This window comes from Plectropomus leopardus, chromosome 20 (genome assembly GCF_008729295.1).
Source record: "Plectropomus leopardus isolate mb chromosome 20, YSFRI_Pleo_2.0, whole genome shotgun sequence".
NCBI classification, from domain to species: domain Eukaryota; kingdom Metazoa; phylum Chordata; class Actinopteri; order Perciformes; family Serranidae; genus Plectropomus; species Plectropomus leopardus.
The window spans coordinates 10,902,320-10,925,205 of record NC_056482.1 but is presented as its reverse complement, the minus strand read 5'-3'; the positions used below and the strand labels follow the sequence as shown (position 1 = coordinate 10,925,205).

At 40.0% G+C, this 22,886-nt stretch overlaps 1 protein-coding gene across 1 annotated transcript in view; it reads left to right on the top strand.

Moving 5' to 3' along the window:
- Positions 1-17,613: 17,613 nt before the first annotated feature.
- znf462 (zinc finger protein 462) overlaps positions 17,614-22,886 on the top strand; it is a 63,412-nt gene continuing 58,139 nt past the window's right edge. Inside the window, exon 1 of the mRNA XM_042509838.1 lies at positions 17,614-18,147. The gene's annotated coding sequence lies outside the window, so the exon portion shown is untranslated. The remainder of the gene's footprint in view (positions 18,148-22,886) is intronic.

Sequence of the window (22,886 nt, the reverse complement as noted above, 5' to 3'; positions counted from 1 at the left end):
CTCTCTGTATCTCAGTGTAACAGTGTGCTGTGGTCACAGGACCTGTTTCTTTTAGCAGACCAATCAAAGAAAGACAGCTAATGCTTGTTTGAACCCCTTCCTCTTTAACACAGCAGCAAGTGTGCACGATGACTCGGCAGGTGTTGAAATGTCTTGAACTAGTGTGATGTGCTCAAGTCAGTAGTGCACAGATGCTGTTTCCACAAATATGTCAGACATGTCCCTTATGATGAATGGAGAAATGTACACGACAGCTGCAGTATCACCTAAAGTTTATATTTCCTCACTCAACTCTACTTGAAGGTACAAAAAGCAGGCAGAGATCACACAAATACACACCTGCACACTACCAGACCGAACCAGCACACAATTACGCACAGGCTAATGTGCACACACAGACATCCACACCCTTTGCTCACAGACTTTGAACGCACACACGCACTTGCAGGGGAGCTACACTATCAGTCATCCCGTGTGAGAACCTTGTACAAGTTATCATATCGTTCAGCCAAAAGGACATCCTCTTTGAAAAGCCCCGCTCAGAGGCACACCATTTTATTTGTCCTTATAATTTGGGCTCACCGCCGCTGACAAGTGTGATGTCCTTTTATACACCGGCTGAGGGGGGAGAAAGTGCTGACATGGACACTTGTCCCATGAATTTCGTGCCAGCGGCAAGAATCTGCTGACGCTGCCAACTGTCTCAGGAAGAAATCTCAACAAAGAAGTGAAATTAAATGCCGACAACTTCTTCTGTGCTTCCTGAAGTCACACCCCGGCTTTAATATTTCATACCTGTTTCTTGCATATTTTTTATTGACATCTATGATTTTACAAGATTCGGGTTCAAGGAATCAAGGAAAAAGACAACATAAGAAAGTGGCGTTTTTTGATTTTACCACTGGTTATGCCTTTTTTTGTGGAAAGCAGCCCTTTAAATATCCTGAACTAATAGAGAGCAAATTGGATTATTCAAATATCCATTCAGTTTTCCATTTTTGAAAGAAAAACTGATATTTCACGCATTCTGAATGCCTTAAATAAACAGTGAGGAGCTACATATGACATTCAGAGCTTTAAAATAGCAGCAGACAATTATTTGCTATGTTAGGACACAGTGGAGCGCTGCTGTCCTGAGCAGAGAATGAAGTCACTGTACCTCTGTGTGAGCTTCTCTGTTCTGTGTTGTGGTAGACGATGTGGCCGTGGACGTGTATGTTAGTGTATGTTAGGCCCATGTGTGTATACCACTGGCTACCTAATCGCCATCTCTCTGCACTGCACTCATACAGTGGTTACCACTAATATTGGGATGGCAGTGGCGCAAAAAAGTAGCACCCACCCTTCAGTACCCCCAGTTAACACTGTTAGCTCTGTCAACACTGTCTGCGTTGTTAGCAGTGTTCAAGCTGTTAACACCGTTAGCCACCTCTATGTTGAGAGCCATGTGCAAACCACTTCTGAATCATGGATACGCTCTGAATATGGAAAAGAGCTCCTTTAATTTTCTGCAATGTTTACAAATAATATGGAAAAAAAAGTTTCTTCACTTATTGAGGAAATTTTCTAAAAATTGGTTAATTGACAACATCTTAGTAGCTTATGCCAAGGAATCCTTACTTTTCAAGTGTTGAGATTATAAATTTTATATCTTATGTAGCCTACAAAAGCACTCAAGTTATATAACCCCTTTATTCATTTATTTAAAAAAAATGTTTTGTCTTTGTGAGAAGCAACAGTTGTAAGAAGGCAAGATGATCCTGCTTTCTAAAATTTCATGCTCACTGTACAGGTTTTTTTTATTTCTGGATCATTTAATATCATTAGAGTGAAGTCAGATAATTTGGTGCACTTTTTGGTAGATTACCAAGAAAACCACCTAAAATCCGAAAGACTACCTACAGTGCTACTGTGAGAACTTGGATCCCTGGTTGTATAAGGACACTGTTTGCAAGTAAAATACTTAAGACACTCTGGACCTTAAAACACACCAAAACCTCTACCTCACTACGATGACATGTTCAGGTGCAATGGGACATTTGTGTTTGTTTTTTAAATAGTAAAGTAAATGTTTCAGTTCAATCATCAATTCATCAAATCATTAATGTATCACCTATTTATTTAAAAATACTGTTCAACTTTTCTGCAGTGCTTTCCCTGTTGTTTTGCTGCCTGTTTCCTTGTGTCATATAGGATGTACGTGATTGTGTATCTCTATGCTAAGGGATAATTCTGCAACATCTTTCATATTTCATATGGTGACAAAAATATAATGTTACAGAATGGACAGCAACAAAATAGTACCTCATGATTTTAAGGTGACCTGAAAACATGCTGGTTTCAATTCAGAAAATTGTTCCATTTTACCTGAATGCAGTAAGTACTCACTCAACACCCGTTCCCATAAAAAACTACAGTGTATTGTAAAAATATTTTGATTATAAGTCAGACAGTTGATGAAATGCAACATCCTACAACCATTTTTGGTGTTATACGCTTATTATTTTAGCTGCAGCACTATTACTACAAAAAGAGAAAATCAACATGTCACTTGGCTTACCTTGCAAGTTCTGAGACCAGTGTTTTTGGGACTCCTTGCTCCATTATGCAGGACGACCACTGCTCTACCCAGCTTAGTTTTGGCAACCTGCTGGAAACATCAGAGAGTCCAAACTTGAAAAGATAGCCGCACATTTACATCTATACAGTGTTTCAATTTATTGACTCTGCAATACAAAGCAACATCATGTTTGGCGCCCATATTTAAGGTGCCAAATATGGAAAACCGTATTTGTCCCATTTTACCTGATGTCCCTAGCTGACTTCACCTTACTGCAACATCCGAGACAGCATTAGAGATCAGGAAAAAAACAGTATTAACAAGAACTGGGTGAAGTGAAACAACCAAGTCATGTGAGAGAACTGGCCACTCAAAGAAATATGGGTCACTATGTTGCCTAGAGTCCTGAATTTGATTCCTGAGATTTGACCTCAAGGAAAAATTCCCTCTAAAATGAAATCCACAAATATTGGGAGTCATTTTGAATAGACACGGACATTAACATACATGATTGGCAGTTTTCTTGCCAAATGTAGAATTAACAATAATTTAGAATAAAAGAATACTCTATAAAGTATTATGATTTATAAAACCTTTTGCCTATTTATCAAAATTCCCTTTGTATGGTTTCAGAAGCCCACAGAAGCCCAGTGTTTGTTGTGGTTTTCCCCCTCAGGATGCGGCATGCTTTTCATTTATTTCTTGTGATTGCATGACAGCCTTGGTGGAGAGATGAAGTGTGACCTTGGAGAGAGCGTGGCACCTTGTAGCGCTGTGGGTGCAGCGGAGATATCCTGTTTATGCACTGTATCCAGCCTAATATGATGGTAGAATGTTATGAATTTATGAGTTTATAAAGGAAATGTTATTCCTGCAGTACTTTCCCTTGTGTTTACTGAGAGCTTACAAAGCTTGTATCAAATAGAACTGGAGGGAAGAGCTCATCTCAGATCTCACCAAGACAAAGCCCTCGGAGGCTTGATGACTGCCTGGCAGGAATAGTAAACCTGTCATCCTGATCAATACGCTGCATCTACATATATGTTAATCTATACCTGGAGACAGATATCTGCTTCGGATCTACTAACCCCCATGAGATGATGGTTTATGCCTCTGCAGATCTCCCATCAAATACTGGCAACTGAATCTATTTCGGACCATTGCACCTGGTACCTGAGCACTGGATATTTGTATGCTGGTCTGTTGGTCAGTCCATCACATTGGTTCACATTGAACATTTTTCGGCTATTGGATGCAATGCCACGAAGTTAACCTTCATGCTTCAAAGATTAATGAGTTTGGTAAATTTCCCTCAAGCGTCATCATGAGGTTGGAATTTGTGGTTTTGAATGAAATATCTCGATCTAGTGGCTGTACTCTGTGCAGTTGACAATATCTACCTACATGATACGAATTCGATTTGATACGACACGATATCATCAGTCCATTTTAGAGATGCAAGATAATATCAACACGTTTTCGGCATCGGCAGATATGGGCAGCATGCTGATTTCAACCCATATCAGAAACCTTTTTTTAATTAAAAAAAAGTGAATACGTACAAAACATCAACCCTAAGTTAAAGTATTTTTCATATTTTGCAAAATGAATGAAAATTACATACACTGAAAATCATTGTATTTCATGTCTCCATCTGCTGGTGGTCTAAGTCAACCTTTAAAGTATATTTTCACTTTTACCCAAACCATGATCTTTTTTCTGATTTCAGAGCGATATGGCTTGAAACCCTGAAGGCATACATCTCCCAACAGCTATAAAACACGGATTAACAAATACATAATTTAACAAACTGTCAGGTTTCACAGACATGACAGCTGTTAGCCTCAGCACCTTTACATTGCATAAATTAGCCTCGCCGCTAACGGACTTTTCCTCTACTCATAGCGAAACAATTTACATGTATAGTTTACACTTCTCTCACTCACCATTGCTCTACGTCATCTCCCGAAAGAGCAGCACGGTTGAATTTCAGCCTGCATGTAGGTTTGTAGCCTAATATAGTTGAAACAGCGAAGCTAATGTTGCTGCAACAAGTTAGCTGTGTTACACGCCTGTCCAGGCAGGTTTGTTGTTGTTTATCTGGCAACGTCGTTGTTTACATATGACGTGCTCTGCCTGTTGACCTGTGTCTCCTCTAACATCCAAAAACACTTCCATACAGCTGATTTATTACCGAGTAAAGTCTGTCTTTTGGCTGCTGGCCATTACCTGCCAGCTGCTGTTTGACGGTGACTCGGAATTTCAAAATAAAAGCATATCTTGAAGATAATAATATGGATGATGTTTTCATTATGCATCGATCAAATTGCATCCTTGATCATTAAACAGCTATTCAGATGGAATCGTTACACCCCTAGTTTTAACCTGATGTGGTCTTGTAATGTATGGCTGGCTGCCCAGTTAGCAATTTTTAAAAAATGTTCTTAAAACGGTACAATGCAACCAATCCAATGTTTTGGATGTTACTTTAAAAATGGTCTTCCTTTGTTTTCATGAAACATTGTGGGAATGTTTTATAAAAAAAGAACATTCAATGATCTGTCACCTTTCAGCATCACCAAAACATCCTCAAAATGTTGCAGTTCAAAGGTTAGTCAGCAATTAACTTTAGAGGAACATTATTTGGAATGATAAACATCCTTAAAATGTTCTTTCAACATTAGACCAGAATGTTTTCTTTAGGCATAGGCCTATAATAAATAACACAGAAACCTGTTCTGTCCTGCAGAGCTCTTAGCTGACCTGCAGGGTATCATGTGGACAGGAGAGGTGGCTTTTAGTATTGGTATCTTAAACTGAAAGCAGTATTTAACAACTTTGGAGAAGGGGCTGGAAACTTAAATACTATTGCAGCAGACATCAGAGTCATGTCACAAGACAAACTGACGCATGATACAACCACACTAATATGTGCCCTTGTAGCTGCACCTGTTAAGATGCCATGAGAGATACCACAAAGGACTGAGGGTAACATAGCTTGGATCCTGTGGGACTTCCAGGTCCGGTAAGATAAATGAATAGTGGCCACACAACCGGTCAGTGCAGTAATAAACACTATAAACAGTATAAACACAATACATGAAGTGGTCCCATGTGGCATTAAGAAGAAGGAATATTAGTAGCTGGAGGAATAACAGAGGCCAAGACAGTTATATAGTAGTTTTCTTTACTAGTTTAAAAACCTATTTTTCTTTGTTTTACTTATATTGTTATTTATGTGATCTGTTGTTAATTTTATTCACTGTATTTTAATGGTTTAATGGTTATTGTGCTTTAGCAGTGCATATCAAATGTGTTGCCAATAAAGCCTGTTTATTGTATTAAAGTGAAAGACTGAAGTGATGTTATTGATGACGGGAACACTTGGGTTCAGGACCTCAATGTTGGTATCATGGTTTCACAGATCTAGGAACAGTAAAATGTAGCTCAGAACCCTTAAGCTACTGGTAGAAAATCAGGCTTTAGATACGCATATAATTTCTAATATAATTATCATCTTTCAGGTTTTTTATTATTTGTATGCAGAGGCAGCTGAGCTCTGCTTCACTAGATGTTCATTAAGTAAACAGCAGGAGGCAGGTCAACATTTTCAAGTATGTTCCCAAAGTCGAGTACATCCATTAGCAACCTGGGCTTTAGTTGCCAAAAGCATTTTTAGTCAGAATTCGAACTTTGTGCAATCAGTCAATGGAGATGTCGGTGCTTAGATGCTTTTGGGAAAGTCAGCCCCTTAAGCATGAATCTCTGATAGATAGCACCAGCCAGAAAGAGCGATTTGAAGAGAATCAGTCAGGAGAAGCAAAGTTAAAAGCATAAATTTGAAAATGTTTCTCGATGTTTCAGGTGTGATTGTTAGCTATGCATGTTGGTGTCTTGTTTGTCTCTCTGCTGCACTCTTAACTCTCCCTGTATTAGTCGAGATGCTTTTAAGGGGGGGCTGACAGCAAAATGGATTAAATGGGGTTTGCTGACAGAATACATATCAAATCTGCGGGCATGCAATTGTGGGCTGCGGCATTTGCAAGGCTTATGACTTCTGCTGAGGCTGTGGATCCATCATGCCTTGCCTGCTCTCCTCTTCTCCTTGCTATTCAGATGTGGTGGAGGAGAGAAGGAGAAAAGCGAGAGGGGTAGAGGAAAGAGCTCTTGATCACCTGCTTTGTCTGAAGTGAGTCACCTTGCAAATATATGAATAGCAAATGCAGGAAAAGTAATCTGGTGGCGCACTGGTACATCCTCCTATTTGCATACCTGCCAGCCCCTGTAGTTAGCTGCTGCATTTCAGGACTTGGCACCTCAAATACGCAATGGTATGCATATATTTTCTTCCTTTTTTTCTACAACTGTGTCTTTCTCTTTTCCTATCTTCCTTTGTCTCCTTCTCAATCCTGTCCATCTTTTCCCCTCCTCTATTTGCTCCCCCCCCCCCCCTCCTCCCCGCCAGTCCCCCTCCTCAAATAAATAGCAAGGAGAAGAGGGGAGCAGGAGAAAAGCGAGAGGGGGGGACCCCGGCAGGATGCATGACAGGGGAGCAGGTGGAACGGAGAGCAAATGACAAATCTCTCTCTCTCCGTCCCTCCCTGAATCTCTCTCTCTTCTCTCTCTCTCTCTCCATCTCGCCCACTGTCCTGCCAGGGGCCCTCCTCAGCCTTCCTTCCTCCCTCCTTCCAGCACCTTCCTATCCTATCTGACCACATTGATATTCAAATCTGTCCAGGCAGCATTCCACCTTCTCTTGCTGTGAAGGTCTCGCCAAACAACCAAGGGAGAAAGACGGTGGGCTAATGTCCCCACCCTGAATCCACAGCTAGACAAACAAAAATGACAGAGCAAATGCTCTAAATCAGGGAGGCTCAACTTGCTCTGTTTGGGGGCCACTTTTACAAAATGACAGGAGACTAGGGGACTGTCGTGGCATACATGTTTTTAGGATGTTAAGACATTTCTCGCATTTTAGAACGTTTCTAGAATTGCAGGACATTTCTAGGATTTTAGGACATTTGTAGGGACTTTCGCATGTTTCTGGGACTTTATAGCGTGTTTCTAAGATTTGTGGATGTTTCTAGGACTTCAGCACATTTCTAGGATTGTAGGAAGTGTCTAGGATTTTAGGATTTTTTTTTTTGTAGGATTTTAAGACATTTTGAGTAATTTAGCAAGTTTCTAGGATTTTTGGACATCTCTAAGATTTTAGGACATTGTAGGGTTTTAGGACAGATCTAGGATTTTTGGACATTTCTAAGGTATGAGGATATTTCTAGAACTTATGCATGTTTCAAGGATATTAGGACATTTCTAGGATTTTAGGACATTTCTAGGATTTTAGGACATTTGGGCCTTAGCCAGGACCTCTGTCGGGGGTGTGGGGGATCCTCCACTGGCACTTTTTTTAAAAAGAAAAAGCTCTATCTTGATGCTGTTTTATGAACCCTGACACCTTCTATATACTAAAAGTACAAAACAATTCACAATGTGAATCACTTTATTTTAATTGTGAATTAGAAAATGGTTGGTGGGGCAACCTGGCATGTTATCGGGGGCCAGATTTGTCTTGAGTATCACTGCTGTAGATGGTGCTCTGCAGAACTCATATCTAGCTCACTAGCCTCAGATCTGTGATGAAATAAACTAAAGAGGGTTAATAAAAGAGTGTCACACTGCTTAAGTAAGAAAATGGTTGTGTGTACATTACACGTCTCTTCATATATCGCTGTTTTTGCGAGACATAATCCCCACAGAGAAGAAGGTAAGAAAACACTGTTTGCCTGTTGTTATTGACATGGTCCCACATGACATGCAAGCGGAGCCAACGTCTCACATCTGGCCATGAGCTATCATTATCTTTGCCTTCTCCTCTCTGATGAATCTGCCCCAGCTCCTTGCTGAGGAGCTGGGCTTTATTTAATGGGCTCTTTCAGCCGTGGTTTGCTAGGCGGAAGCCTCTTACAAACCCATTTAAAGAAGGGTCTATGGATTTCATGGCTCCCCGGGCGCTCTCTCCTTCTTTCAATAAGGTGAAGTCCAAGGCTTTATCCATCCGTCAATGGGCCAGGGGAACAGTGGATGCAGCAGTTTTTAATCCCAGAGATGCCACTGTCCACTGTATGCTTGGCTGTTCCCTGATAGGAGGGCCTCCTTGCACAGCTCTCACCTGGGGACTTTTTAGTTCCTGTGGCAGAGCAGATTTATTGTTACATAGATGGGGATAAAGACTGGGCACCTTGGACACCGCCTGCAGACAGGAACGTAGATAGAAAGGATGGAAGGAGAGACAGAGGAGGAGAATCAGATGGTTCAGTAGAAACTATGAGATACACATTCAGATAAATAAGCCTGACGTGCATAATGCCTTTTATTCATAAGATGTAGCTCAAAGTGTTGAAAACTGCATTAAACAAGACAAAGGGTCGTAACACACCAAGACAAGGGTCGATGTTGGGCCGATGGCGAACGTCTGATCCATCACCTTGTTTCTTGTGGTGCGTTCTGCAAGAAAAAAGGAAGTGAGGAAAGCAATTAAACGACTAAAGTTAAGAGAGCGTGAGGTCAAAGCAATCTTGTAATATAAGGTAACATTATCTTTTTTTAAGCAATGAGGTCTTTAGCAGAAATGGGTTATGATTGTTTGTGTTACTGTTTGAAAGCACACTGTGAATATTCTATATGTGCTAACTGGCTAACTAGCATCTGAAATCCATCCTGTCAGTCTTCCAGTTTCCCTTTCTAAATAACCAATGCAGACTACCGCCACCTGCTGGTTTGGAGAGTCATTTCCTTTCACACAGGTGCAGAACAGATGTGTTAGCTGTTAGCTGTAGAGTGTTTAACTGCAACTTGCTAACACACAAGTGAGGTGAGGCGAAGCAACAGTCAGCCTGTGTTGCAAATAGTTTTTGACGACATTTTGGTGAGTCTGGGCCATTAGCATCTACAGCCATGCTGACGTTGTAGTCGCAAGGGTGCTTTGAGTTAACATGCTAATAATGACAACACTAACATGTTGATGATGAGCAGGTATGATGTTTATCATGTTCACCATCTTTGTTTTATGTCTTAGCATGCCACATTTGCTAATTAGTGTATAAGTGTAGCTGAGGAGAGTGGGGTAGCCATTACTTTTTGAAATTTTGACGTGATGGTGGCGCTAGATTAAAAGTCAGAGGATCTCCAAAGTTACTGCAATTCATCCCTAGGGGAACATGAATGTCTCTACCAAATTTCATGACAATCCATTAAATAGTTGTTGAGATTATTCAGTCTGGACCAAAGTTGTGGGCCAAGAGATTGACCAACTGATCGACATTGCCAACATTAGGTGCTAACATGGCTGAAAATATTTAAAACTTTTAAATTAAATTAATGGTTGCACACAAATAAAACACACCTTTTTGTGTACCACTTTTTGTGTGGTAGTATAGCTAAAACTGGGAACAGCTAACTCCTATCTCAGTAGAGAAGAAATATCACAGTAGGTCACATAATAAAATGTAGTTTCAGAAAACTTATCTTGACATCATCCCTTCTTTCTATTCCACCAAACACAAAAGGCCCAGATCATTATCATGCTTGTTCTATAGCTGTTTACTACAATATACATGGAAAAGATTGCTTTAGCTTTTTCAACAAAAGAGTGTAATTTGTTACTGCCCATTCATTTGACCATCATTCCCTATCTCAGCTCCTGGCATACAAATGAAAGGCTTAGTAGGTGAGGGACGATCGATGAATGATTCAGTTAGTCAGAAGCAAATAAAATGTGGTCAATTTTTGCCCTTTGATAAATCAAGGTTGAGAAACATCCGCACCTCTCTCAGAAATAAAAGTATTTTCTATTCTCAGTCTTTTTACTGCGCCCCAGAGAATTGCAGGGCAGTGGTTAATGGCATTATCAGAGGCAATCACTTCACTGAGGTCAGGGAATGAAGACTAGAAAGCAATAAAAATCCCTACGATGAGAAATTATCCACCAGCACACACAGACACACACACACACGTGCACACTCAATGGTATTTCTGTTGTGCAAAAACATATGGAAAAGCACTTAACTGTGAATCACATCTACAGAGAACAGTATCTTTACACGTCGCACATATATTCTCAAATGCAGAAAACTGAATACATCAGATAAAAGACATAAACTAAAGACCAGCAAGTGTTCAGCCACAGTAGCAGCTTTTGATAGCAATTTCAGTCAGTTGGTTGGTCTATCAGTGCACCACTTCTTGCCAACAACTACTTAGCAATAAATTTTGGTACAGATATTCATGGTTCCCAGAGGATTCATTCTAATGATTCTGGTGATCCTCTGACTTCTTATCTGGTATCACCCGCAGGTCAAAGTTTTCACTTATCCAGTGAAGTATTTCAACATTTGCAGGATGGATTGGCACACAGTTTTGGACAGATATTCCGAGGATGTATGCTAATGACTTTCTGAAGTCACCTTGAGATTGATCTTTGTGGTTTTGAATAAAATATCTTGACAATTATTGGATAGAATGCCATGAAATTTGGTAGAGACACCTTCAGATGCAATGTAGTAGCTTTTGCGATCCTTTAAAGATTCATTTCAGTATTTTTCAGCCTGGACCCTGTTTTCCAATGTTTTGTGTTTAAGTGACTAATGGAAACGACATTTTCATGGAACAAGAGCCCTGCAGCCAACAGCAGGATAACAGGCTGTAATGTAACATTAATGGGCAGTTTTTGCATTGTCCATTGTCATTGTAGACATCTTGCCATGTTGGCATTAGCATTAGCTCAAACGTAGTACAGCCTCACAGAGTCGTGCATGGCTGCAAACTTTTAGCCTTTTTTAAAACGAATGTTTGCGTAGTCTAGCATGATGTAAGATGTAAAATTTAGAGCAAGAATGAGATGGCACTAACATTAGACTGATTTACCCCCTTATGCCACTGTTCTATTTAATTTTGACATGATGTTGATTCTTTGGTCAAATATTGATATTGTTCTGTTGTCTCTGATGTTGGATCTGTTTCTATATCTTTTATCTTACCTTTCGATTCGTATAATTGCTCTGTTGCTATTTTTATGCTTTTATGTATTTCTTTTTCTCTCTTTCTGTGAAGCACTTTGAGCTGCATTCTATGAATGAAAGGTGCCATTTAAATACAATTGTATTATCATTATTAGCTATTTTAGCCTTAATTATTGTCTTTTATTTAATTTTAAATATCAAAAGTTGACTTGTTGATGATCTGAGAAAAAAAGGAATCCAGACGCATTTGTCAGCATACAGTCTAAGTGTGCAGCTCGCTCCTACAAACCATTAGTACCATCAGCACCAGAGACGCAGCCACAGCCAGACAGCCATGATGGAGATGTGAGACATGAGCAGGAGTGGCAGAGCAATCCCTCAGCACTTTGGAAAGGTGATACATCCTATGACAACATCTACAGATTAGAATATGATATCTAAATGAGCTGTGGACTGCTATGCAAATCACCAGGCAGCAGTTTGGTGGAAACATAAAGCCATGCTGGTTCTGTCATGTTTGTGCCTTTCCTTTGACATCAAGGGGTTTCTGTAAATGTAAGACTGCAACAGAGGTTCAAATGTTAGAATAACTTTTACCTCCCCTCATGTGTACATGAATGGATGGCTTTGAATGTGTTAGGTGCTGATTGACATAAGTGAAAATGCATATTTGTCAGCTGGTTTTTGTTGAAGGTCAGTGGAAGGGAATTGTAATGTCATAAAATGTTTGTTTTTTCGTGTCTTCTTTTGAAGCAAAATCAACAATTTGCTCTTAATAACTTAAGATGCTGAGTGGGAACATTTTTAGTATTCATATTTAAGGGGAAACAGCAGCGTTTCCCAAATCCTGACAGTAAAATGAAACCCTCTGCCTCTTGTTTTGTGTGCGACCACAAATTGTTGTGTCCCACAAAATATATAAAGTGCTTTCATTCAAAAGGGCATTTTAAGTTTAGATTGCTGAAAATTGCATTCAGATTACACAGCAGGTAGCCTATATGTATTGTTCATTGTGCTATTTTGACACATACTGTAAGTGCACTGTAATGATTGCACTGCCTGTTCTCTTTTGATTTGGAGGAAAATTTCACTTCACACTACATGCGGTGCAAACATCCAACTAAATAAAGGCTCGGAGTTTTTCTTTTACACAGCTCAGATTGGAATACGTCTTCTCACTACTTTTTATGCAACATCTTTACAGGTTCTCTTTCTTTTCATTGTCCATATTTGCATATTCCTGCTCAGACTCGTGGGGAGCAGGGCACAGCATGCATTGTGAAGACATCAGGGAAACATGCTAAACAGGTCACTGGTCTGCAGGGTAAAACATACAAACCTCTGGGCAACTAAGAGCCTCAAATTCACCTGATTTGCATCTTTAAACTGCTGTAAGACGGTTGAACACACAGAAGAACGCCACGTGAGCACGAGAACATGCAAATTTCACACACAACAGGCCAGATCTGAGTCTGTCTAACAGAAGCTTGAGCATTTTTTGGTAATCCCAAAGACATGAAGACATTTATGAAGCATTTCTGACGAGTTAAAGGGCTTATCTAAATGAAATAGTAATTGAAGCATTAATAATTCATGATCATTTCTCCATTTAGGCACATGCCATGACAATTTGCTGGATGTAACATCTCCGTCTGGAAGTCCTCGCAGGCAGCCGCCAATGGGTTTTATTTCCCATTTTTATGCACATTGTTATACTTTTGTAATTCAAGTGATCTCTCAAACAGTGGCTGCGGTGTAATTTTTTGGAGAAAAGGCAATTCTGTGGAGATGGTGTAGATACTGATGAAAGAAACAATAATATGTGTTGCCATTTCTTTCATCATAATCTCATAGAAAAATCCATTTCAATTAAGAAGACATGTCAAAATCTGTCCAACTACTGGATGAATCCCTTCATGCTGCTGTCTGTCTTATGTGATAGTATGAAAAAAGACATCACAAGTAAACTGGCACACACAATTCATACATATGATTGTGTGTATGTATGAGGCTGACGTGTTTTATGAGGGAGAAAAGTCGAAGAGATGATAAAAACAGACAACACACAGCGCAATCAGACTTGAAGCTGTCCATGAAAACTTGCACTATCAGGGCAACAATCATTTTATCTCCTCGTGTCTCATCTGTCCCCTCTCTGCTGGCACACAGTGGACCATAGTGTTCACTGACCCCTACAGGACTCTGCTGCATCTCAATTCCAGGATTTAGAACTTTTTGAAGAGTCACATTTAAATTCTCACCAGCATATAGGCATGGATGGATTACCGAACGGGCCTACCACGCACAGGTCCAGGGGCCCTAAAGTGTGAGGGCTCCTCCTGGCACCCACCTGCAAATTGTCCCTTTAATTAACACTGACCAACCGCAAAGACACGAAAATTACTGTAAAAAGAGTTTGAAGAACCTGTAAAGAGATACAAAAATACTACATTTGGGGCAAAAAAACCCCTACAGACACACAAAATGACCAAAAGAAGACATAAAAGCAATATTAAAGAGACACAAAATTACCTCAAAGAGACCCAAAACGAGTAAAAAGAGCCACAAAATAACCTTAAAGAGACACGAAATGGCTACCAGGAGACATAAAATGACTACAAAGAGACAAAATTACTTCAAAGAAGCACTAAATTGACTAAAAATTACCTCAGAGAGACAAAATTACTTTAAAGAGACAAAAAATGACTACCAAGAAACATAAAATGACAACAAATAAACAAAATTACTTCAAAGGGGCTCTAAATTACTACAGGGAGATCCAAAATTACCTCAAATAGACAAAATTACTTCAAAGAGATGTGAAATACCCACAAAGAGACACAAAACCACAACAAAGTGTATGTGTCTTGCTCTTATATAGGAGAGGTGGTGGGGCCTTTTGCGTATTTGTGCCCAGGGGCCCGTTGCCTCCTAATCTGCCCATGCATATACAAGGATATTAAATATAAGAAGGTCCACATTTTAATTTACCTCACAGGTAGCACTCATTTAATCAATCTGATTTGCAGAAACTTCAAGGAATAAACTAAAGCTTAATTAGGAATAAGATTTTCCCAGTCATGAATATTAATGTATCCAAAAAAGTCAGTGGCCACCTTCTAAATCTGTACAGCGCCCCCCCACTCCTCCCGCTCTCCCACCGCTCAGACCATCTGAATCCCTGACGACTGGTCTGTTTTTAGCCGTGCTGGATGGAGGCCTGGCACGGTGAGCGGGGGAGGCCGGACCAGTGGGGATGTCCTGGTGCAGTCTGTCCTCTGCTGTACGCTGGACTCCTGGCCATCCCATATTAATCAGATTTGCCGCAGCAACCATATGTCCAAGCAGCATGATAAACCCCGGCTGCTACCTGGCACCCACAGGACACGCTGTCAACACAATGTGCGTGTGTGTCTGCATGGGTGTGTATTTCACACATAGTTCCTCTGGAGACATTCCTTCAAATATCTGTTGAGACATTAGAAATGTCATTGGCAGAAATATTACAGGTATTGTGTTTTGTTTTGTTTTGATTTTCTTTTAAGATGCTGTTAATAATTTTTTTTAAGCATAAATGAAGCAAAGGGCATCAGAGGTAACCCTGAAGGAGGAGGAAGTCATTCTGGGGCCAAGTGGTGATTTGCCACACTGTTTTGGAAATACATGGGGCTATTTACGTCACACTGCAACAGGAGAACTGGCACTATGGACCTGCATTTAAAAAAGCCTCATTCCTGTTCCATCTGTCACCTTATGTCTAACAGCACATTATATATTTCATATTCTCACATGATTCAGATCCCAAGGTGTCATATATTTAAGATACTGTTTGTATAACACTGTTTAACAGCATTGTGGAGAATCTAGCTCTTGCATTAGCACTAGTGACACGGATAGGAGGTTGGTGATACGAAGACTGACTGAATATCATTTCTTATCTGAAGCTTTCTATTAAATTCCACACACAAAAAAAAAATGTATTCCACAATCCATAATTCATAACCGAATCTCACAAGAGGCAACACCAACACTTGTCAAACATGATTAACTACGTCTGTATCTTACACAAATTTAATTCCTCTCTGTGTCTCTGCCTGTAAATCAGCGAACAATCACTAGCGAGCCCGCTTGCAAGATTTGCGGCTGAGGTTTTTCAGGTGACACAGACAGGATTATCGGATGAAAAAGGAAAAAAAAAAAAAAAGTTAAAATGATTCAAACAACTTTTTTTTCCGATTGAATACAAACTTGTTTAATTGAAAAAGAAAACTGTGCAGAACAGTTCACAGGCTTTTGTTATAATGAGGGCAGATGTTGTTATTGCCATCTACTGTCTGCAAAAGACAGAAGAAAAACATCTCACTTGCACAGCAGCTTGCTCCATGCAGATCACGGTAATTACTGAGCAAGTATTCTAAACAAAACCTACTGGCATTTAGATGAATGTAATATTATGTAATAGTGTGTGTTTTATTATATTTTTCCATCATTTTGCAAAACAAATAAGCACATCTAGGACCAGCACAACTTTCAATGAAATGAAGCTTCATTGTTAACTTTAAGTTGTGTACGATTTATTCAGTTGAAAAATTTAAGAGCAACTAAGGTCACTTTTAGCAAAAAAAGTCAGCATTACATCATGCAATGCAGTCAAATTTTAAGTGTTAAGATAGTTTGAAGATAGAAAAAAAACTCTAAATCTCTCATGAAATTGTCATCATATAAAAAATATCTTACAGTGTAGTAATATGACATAAAATACTGTTTGGTAATAAGCACAACCAACACATGCAATTGCCTATTATTCTGCAAAACAAATGAGCACATCCTGGCCCAGTGCATCTTTCAATGACATTTAGTTTCATTGTCAGCCTTAAAACATGCAGGATTAATTCAGCTGCAAGTTTTCAAAGATAAACGAAAGTCACCCATAGAAAAATGTGAGCTTTGTATCATGCAATGCATTTAACTTTTAATTCTTACTATAGAGTTAATGTACAGATAAACTCTAAATATCTCATGAAATTCTCATCATATCCAAATAATCTCTCAGTGCAGTAATATGACAAGAAATAATACATTTAAGAGCATCATTAATGGTAATAAGCATAAAAAAACACACATTTTCCCATAATTCTGCAAAACAAATAAGTACATTCAAGGCCCAGTGTAACTTTTGCTAAAAATAAAGCTTTTTTGCTAACTTCAAGTCACACATGATTCACTCGGCTGCAAGATTGAAAGAGCATCTGAGGTCGCTAATAGAAAAGTTAGCCTTACATCATGCAGTGCAGTCAAATTTGAAGTCTTTAGATAGTTTGAATGAAAAAATAAAGTCTAAATCTCTCATGATATTGTCATTATATTTTTAAAAAAATCCCACAGTGCAGTTATGTGAGGAGAAAAATATATTTAAGTGCGTCATTTGCGTTAATAAGCGTAGAAAACATGCTAAATTATTTTCATGAAGGCACATAAGCGTTCTCAAATGACATTACAGTCACTCAATCGTGCAAGGTAGACCTCCACCCTCCCATGCATGCCCCCTTATTGCCGCTCATCCCCCTCCCACCACTCGCTCATCCCCCTCCCACCCCCACCCACCCACCCCTCACACTGACATACATCTGAGCAGGACCCTGCACCTTTTGTCTTGGGCTCCCTCTTTGTTAGCAGCTGGTGGACAGAGCAGCAGCCTGCAGCAGCAGCGTCATGTGTATTTAGTAATAGTGTAATAACAACACACAGCAACACTTTGGCCATTTATATATATATATATATATATATATATATATATTTATATTTCTGAATGAGGAACAGAATGAATTAACACTCTTATGTATTGTTTGCATTTTATTTAAATAAAGATGATAAAGATTTGGGGGAAGTGTGATAATGATAATTGGATGGAGGCAGTGTTGGGTGATTTTTAAACATATATTTCATATATTGATTATTAATATGTTTTTTAACACATTTATTTTTAGCCAATTTGGATGTTATTAAATCTATATTTATATTTATCTATCTATGTATCCGTCTATCTGTCTGTGTATCTGTCTGTGTATCTATCTATCTCTTGTTTTCTGTGTGGCTGAAGGGTGAAGCAGCATCATCACCACCAAAGTGAACTGCAGATAACCCCATGACGTGGCAGACACACTATGGAAAGCCTATATAAAATTCACAGAGCCCGCATGTATCTGGTGGTGGTCTGAGCCGCTGATAAGGCTTTGCAGGGCTATCTGCCTTCAGTCTAGATGAAGGATGAGCTTCTCAGACATAGACGTTGTCCATCCTGCTGATGCTCCCTCGTCTCATCGTAAACTCTTGTGCACCCTCTGGTGCTTGCTAGTCTCCCAAACTTCTTTGTGTAGCCTGCTTTGCAGATTGTCTTCCTTGTCTGTGTGGTTGCTCATTATTCAGAGACAGACGGATCTCAGGTCATCTGCAGCTGCAGCAAAGGAGAAGCAGGAAAGATGGCGATCATCCATTAGACCGACCGGGCGCACGCATGAAATACGAGGACAACTTTTGGGAGGATCGCTTGAGGAGAAGATTGTACCAGTGAGTTTTTTCCCCTCTTGCACTATATTTCCAGTTTCGCCAAGATTTCGGCTGGGCTTTCAAGGTCTGCGAGAACGTCGGTATGGTAGATCATGGGATATAATTTGGAGAGCGCCTCGTGAATGACCTGGAAAGAGCTGATCCGCCTCCACCACCTTTTCTCCTTTTAGTCCAGGTCCAGCCGACTTGGGAGAGGAAGCCGAGGCGAGATTTTGTAGTCGGGTGGGCGCTCCGGCTGGCACCCATGCAGCCAAAGTCAAGTGGGTCTTCTCGCTTCCCCAGTTAATATCCAAATAACCCAAACCTAGCGCTTCTTCCTCGCTATGTCGCCTTTCGCTGTGTTGTCAAAGTGACACAAGGAAATGGACGCGGCTTGTTGTAAAGAGAGAGGGTCGCCTGCGTGTTTCAGCAGCACCGGAGCGGAGTGTTTTGTTATTCTGACATGTCTGGTCAGGGGAATTATTGGCCCCGGCTGTGCGTCCCCTCTCTCCGGCCGTGCGTGTTGTTGCGCGTTAGCTTCATGGAGAAGCCATTGCACGGATTGCTCTCCTCTCCCAAGCAGCCTCCATTAGCGACACAGAGGAGCTGGCATAGCCGCTGGTCCAGTCACACACACACACACACACACACACACACACACACACACACTATGAAAGCCATGTCCAGTGTGAGGAAGCTAACCTCTCTCTCTCTCTTAAAAAAAAGAAAAACATCATCTGGTTTTGGATTTTGAGTGTCCACAGGGTTGGAGCTCTCTTCATGCTGGTGGCTTGATATATTTTTTGACTGTTTTTGTTTTTGCTCTCATTGCTAAGCTACGTTGTTGTCCCCTCGTGCACTGTTTGGATGCTTATTTTGCTGTCACTGGTCTCAAGTCAGGTATGTCATACTAGTAGGGCTTCACCATAAAATGGAGGAAAGCAGATGAGTCTCCAAGGAGAGCCCTGGAGTCAGACAGGCAGGATCCCTCACGCCAGAACAAAGGTTGTGTTCATAAATGATCGACCTCTTCTCCTTCTCCTTCTGTTTTTTCTGCTTTTTCACCTCGGAAGTTGAGTGTGCTACAGGAAGCAGAAGAACTCTAAAAAAAAGTGAGCTTAGATGTTTTAGCAGGGCTTTCAAGGTTAACTCCATGAACTAAGTTGCTGCTTTTTTATTTTTGCATGACTGAACACAATTTGGCTCGTGGATATGTGGGATTTTTTTGCAGGTTGTGGACAGTGCATGTTTGTGATTGTGATGGCTTGAGGGACACGTGGATGAGATAGGAATTTTAATGCAGAATAATGCAGTGTTTTGGCCATGCAGGTAGTTAATGTTCAACAAAGTAGTCTTAACACCCCCACACACACTCCTCTCTCTCTCCGATGTGTGTGTGAGAGGGAGTGAAGTAATAGCTGTAGTTAAAGGAAGTTCTCAAGATGATTCTCTTTTTTGTTTTGGCTGAGTTTTTAGGCTTGTGATCTACACTGTGATGGCTTTAAATTTACAGTTTTGCTCATAATTTGCAAACTAATTATATACACAGGAGCAAGTGGACCCTGCTGTTTATTGGCTGGCACATGTGTGTGTTATTGTGTTTCAAAAGTTATTTGGACGAATGGATTGTTACAAAGTGCCTGACGTCCACCGCACAGCCTTAGGTGACTTTTCCCACATTATATCCTAAAGGTGTCTGCTGACCAGACTGTCAGGAGAGTGAAGGAGGCGTGTTTTGCAAGCTGTAGTGTGTTCCTGTGGCAGTTACTGTGTGTGTGTGTGTGTGTGTATATATGTGTGTGTGTGTGGCTGTGCTACGCTCTGCAGTTCCCCTGGCCACTGTGTGAAATCTTGCTGACAAGGAGACTGTGAGCTTGACACACTGTGCTGCGACAATGCTGGGGCTGAGAAGAGCAATCAAAATGGTGGCGATGCTCCTTCTCCCTGGCGTGGCAGGGCAAACAGGTTCTCAAGGAGGAGCCGACAGAGGACGGCCGGGCAGGAATCTGCTGCGGTCGACACATTTGTCTCGCAGACGGGTGCAATGGATATGTAGTCTGGTGGCGGATGGTGGATGTTCTGCAAATGAGCCCAGTGATTTAACTCTGGATGTGATTGTGATGTTTCTTCCTGGGGCAACTGTCTGCTGCTGTCTCTGTGCACTTAGAGCTCCTGTAGTAACTTTCACAAGCCTTCAACACATTCTTGACTCTTTCTCAATTGTAAAGCTTATTCGTGCTGCACTAGAAACTAATCTGTGTGCTCAGGTTTTCACTTCAACTCACCAGCTAAGGTCACGGGGGTCGGGGCTGTTTGCTTTCGCTGGAGCAGATATGGCATTTCTAGTAGTTTTGTAATGTTGTAGTGTTATAATAAACCAAGGCTGGATTACTAACAGGTCATAGTACGGAGCTGTGCAGGGGGCCCCAGACTGTCAGAGGACCCGGATGTCCACAGGTTTTCCTAATGGCATTACTATGTTGTAATTTGATTATTATTTCCTGATAACATACACCACTAAAGTAAATTAAAAACGGCATTTTGACCTGATCTTAAGGCCTGTCATGTAGATGACCTGTCTAAATTGTACAGCTGAAACCAGCAGTGTCACAATATAGCCTATCAGTATTGACAATAGCAGTGATAACTAAAAAATTGAATGTCGATATCATGTTAGTAATACACATATGATAGCATGTAAATAATCCAGCACCTCTTAAGTCAGTCGTTTTTTTCTGTTTTGTCTTCTTCTTCACGTACCCACAATTATATCTTGTAATTAATTTTAAAAAAAAAATAGGCAAATTGCTTAAGTAAACTTAAAGATGACTTTGAGTAGTAGGTTTTTCTTCCTTGTCAATTATTTTGGCAACAATAATCATGTAGTAAAAATCTGACATCATACCAGCCTCAGCTGAAATGATAAGTCAATTAATTGATTGAGGATTACTGCTTTTCTCTATTTTTATTTTAAAAAACTGTTAACTGATAAAATTGTTTAACTGTTGCTTTTCTTATATAATATGTGAGTAATAAATATCTAAGGAATTCTGACTTTTAATCAGACAAAAAAGATATATGAGATATATGAAAATAATCAGAAATTGTATCCCTATTAATTTGGATTTAATCTCTTCAGTAGTTTAGTTAATATTCTGCTGACATACATATGCTTATCTTTAAATAAATGGTGTGTAGGGCTGTCCTAAATAGCATGCAGGTCACAGTAATGTTAAATAAAAGCTGGGGAAAAAAATAATTTGAAAGATGGCTCAGATGTTACTTTAAGTTTTCCGGTGATTTACCAAACTTGTTGCAGATTTGTGATATGCCAGTTTCCTTAGGGTCGTCTTCGCAATTTTGAAATCATTCCAGATGCTTGACTTTTTCAAAATCTTCTTAGCGATTTACATGTGGTCAGACCGTCTCAGTTTCGGTAGTTCTGAGATGCTGGTGAATAACGTTAGATGAGAGCAAGTCAGAGTCAGAACACTATCAATAAGATTAAAATGAATCAAAATTCCCTTGTCTGAGAAGAATAATGTTGATGCATAATGAATAATGCTGGATTATGATTTCATAATTTACGGGCTATTTGGGGTAGTCCTTGCATATAAACAGAGCAGTTGAATACTGATTTGGGTGTTGATTACCATGGCAATAATTAAAGCTTCAAAGCATTACTGTCAACCCTAAATGTGTTTAAACAAATTTACATAAAGTCATCCTGGAGATTGCTTTGTCAGAGTAAAACACAGGTCACAGGTCAACTTTGGGCAAAACACATTGTTTAACTGGGCCTTTTTCTAACAATATCAAATTTTTACAGTAAAATACTGTAATTTGCAAGATTTTACCAAAAAAAAAAAAAAATTTAAAAATTCATACAAAAGTTACCCCTCTCAGTCATCAGTTAGGACCTGTGGTGTAGTGTTAGTAGATGAGGTGCGTGTACTTTTGAATCATTTTGGTTGTGTTAGGTAAATGGGACGTGGTAAATGGGACATTTAACAAGGAGGAAGTGGGTATACTCTTGTACATTTTCCAATGTTTTTCTGTCTTAGTGACTTTAGTGTCTGCACTCTGCCTGTACAAACAATAGCCGACAATTCCTGCATAGTATACCTTTAAACACACTCCCTTTACAATATATTTACACAGTGTAGATTTATCAAATGGATAACAGAGTGTCTTGCAAAATGCTAGAAGATGAAAAAAATACTGACCCTTATACAGAGGCTTCAATCTTCCTGGCTAAATAATTATATCGTATCTGGAGTGCAACTAAGGCTATCCAAACGAAAGAGTTTTACCTCTGCATCAGACATTTCATTCACATTTTCACTGCAGTTCAGCTTTAAGGTGACAGGGCAGAACTGAACTATGTATGGTTGATACTTTTAGAAAAAAAAAAAGAATTACATAACTGGATTTTTGCAAGGTATTTCAGGATTATGCTTAAAAAGCTCGACAGAGAAGACAGAGGATTAAACAAGAGAGACTTCTGTGATGGTTTGAACGCTGGAAGGAAGTGGTTGTGAAGCTCATCACTCACTCTGATACTCTTTCTGTGTCTTACACACACACACAAACACATACGCGCACACACACAGAGAAACCCTCCCCTCTCTCTCCCCTCATTCACTCACTCACATTGGGTGATGCATTCCTCCATTCTTCTCTACCTGGGGCAGTGAAGAAGGCCAGGGAGACACACAAAAGCAAATTGAAATGCTCCAGTGAGTGCTTTCTTGACATGA